A 2752-nucleotide genomic window follows, 5' to 3' on the forward strand; every position below is an offset into this window, starting at 1 on the left:
CGTGTGTGTGTGTGTGTGTTTTCTTCTTCTCTTGGGTACTCTAGAGCTGTGCTGTCCCTTATGGTAGCCACTAGCCACATGTGGCTATTTAATTGAATTAAAATTAAATAAAATTTAAAATTTAATTCCTTGGTCCCATTAGCAACACTTCAAGTGCCCAGTAGCCACATAAGGTGAGAGGTTACTATATTAGAAACCACAAGATACAGAATGTTTCCATCATCACAGAAAGTCCTCTTGAACAGACTGATCTAGAGATTTGCTGGTGTAGTAGTGACCACTATGGATGTTCTATCAGTTAACAGTAATCAGTGACTTCAAACTGCTGACCACAGTGAACGTTGGAGGTGATTCGCATGTGAGGGAGAGCAAGCTGGACTTCATTTTCTACTTCATTAAAGCCACTACCCAAGTTGGGAACTTGGTTTAATGGAGAAATTTCTCAAATATTGACTATTCATTTGACTATGAATAAAATTTAATGTTTGAATAATGTGGAAATTTGGTGCCAGTTTCTCAGTTTTTATGTTGCGAAGAGAGCTACCATGCAGCTTTCTCTCAGTTCATCCTTCTCTGATGCAAAAACAATCTTAAGTGACAGTGCTGGGGCATAAGTTTTTAAAGACTTCATTTTTTAAAACTGTGCTTACAACTACGTAGAAGTGTGCGTTTCAGAATCATCCCTCAGAATGTTTCTTTGTTCTTGCGATGCAAGAGCCTTAATGGAGTCACTGTTACTTGGGTCTTGACAGTCCTCCACCCTCTCGCTATCACTTTGCATCTGATGGTGAGTGACCTGTTTATATTGCTTTATCCATGTTCCTTAGTAATAGGTTCATAGATACTAGATTGAGGAACAGTGTTTTTTCTCTTTGCAATGGTTAAATAACATTTTTAACATTCCAATTTATTCATTTGGTCGCCAGGATCCCATTATATGTTTTTCATTTCTCTTAAAAACAGCAGATAACTGAATTTATATATTTTCAGATTTGTCTTAGAAAAATTGTCAAGAAGCCACATACCCATATCTATTTCAACTCTTCTGTCATGGCCAGTCTTGTTTCTTTCATTCCCCCCACCCACTCACCTTACCTCAAACCCAGTGATACTAAAGCTAACCCCAGGTGACAGAGTTCATTTTTAAACATTCCAGTATCAGATTTTTAAAAGATAAAGACAGTCCTATTTTATACTTTACTATGATAATCATATCTTTATAAATAAAAATAATTCCTTAATATCAAATATCTGGTTTACTTGCTTGAAATCGAAACCATAACCATTAGTCTCATTGATTTCAAAATCATTCTGCATTTTGTTGGCACTAAGGTAGAATAATTATTATTGCTTGATAAGTCCTGATGGTGTGTCTTGAGCACATTTTCACTGAAAGTGAGATATCTATTGCTTTTAGCAAAATAATACCGGTTGTTTTCCTTACTACTTTGTTAATAAAGCCACGGGATAATTTGGGTAGCAGGCAGGAGGGAGGGAAATAACTATTCAAGCTGAGTTGAACCAGGTATTTTCTGTCTCACCTACCTCTGGGTCCAAGAAATTTTTTTTAGCCAAAAGTGGCCCACAAGGTAAGAATTTTAATACCTAGTATTTAGGGAGAGTTTTGCAAAGGGACTGTGGGAGACAAGGAAAAATTAAGAGAGTCTTACTCATTTATCCCTTAGAGTTAATTTTAAGAAATCTTTTTTAACGGATGTGATTGAGACTATTGGTTTTGGTTTTGTATTTTAACTTAGGAAGTTTATACTTTCCAAATAAATCGTAGAATTTAACAGCTTAAAGGGACTTTGGAGATCATTCATTTAGCTTGGTGGTTCTCAAACTTGAGTGTGCGTCAGAATCCCCTGGAGGGCTTGTTAGAACACAGATGGCCAGGCCCCGCTCCCAGAGTTTCGGATTCACTAGGTCTAGGGTTGGGCCTGAGAATGTGCATTTTAACGAGTTCCCAGGGGATGCTGATGTTGCTGGTCCACTGCACACACGGAGAACCACTGATACAGCTCAATCCCTTTTTCTCCTTGCCTCCATTTTGGAAATGAGGAAATGTACAGTAAGAGCAAAGTGACTTCTTTGCCCAAAGCTGGTTAGTGACATAGCCAAATCCGAATCCAAATCTTGAGGTGCCTATTCACACCCCAAGTCCGCTGCTTTTCCTATTCTGCATTTGTTGCCTTCAGAGTACTTGCTTCCAAATGATTCCTTCTCAGTCTTTTCTGAATATTTGGGTGTTCTTGGTAGTGGTGAGTCTTATCTCCTGAGATCAGGGATTTCTACATTGGAGCCTAGGGATTAAAATCGTTGGCAAAATTTTTTGGCATGCTGATGTATTTTTCTGGAGAGGGCTCCATGTCTTTTATCAAGTTCTCAAATGAGTTTTCTTCCCCCTAATGGGTAAGACTGTCCTTTCAAGGCAATTTTGGTTTTTGGAAATAACCAAGGGTCATTTAGAGGCTTTCTGGTGGTTAATGTGGGTGAGCAAACTAGAAATTGCTACATTTGGTCAAGGAGATGTGATTTTAAAAGTAATACGACTGGTTTTCTTGTGGCCTAAAAACTGGCTTTGATGTATATTAAAGAAAACTGTTCCAGAAATATTTTGGGCAGTGACAGCCTCATTGGACTAGGTTATGGTGATAACATGGAATGGGGATATTCTTAATTTGAATGTATTAGCTCTGGCTTATTGATTCAAGTATTCATTACTTCATAATCATAACATATTCTAGAGAAA

Source organism: Equus caballus, chromosome X (assembly GCF_041296265.1).
Source record: "Equus caballus isolate H_3958 breed thoroughbred chromosome X, TB-T2T, whole genome shotgun sequence".
NCBI lineage: Eukaryota > Metazoa > Chordata > Mammalia > Perissodactyla > Equidae > Equus > Equus caballus.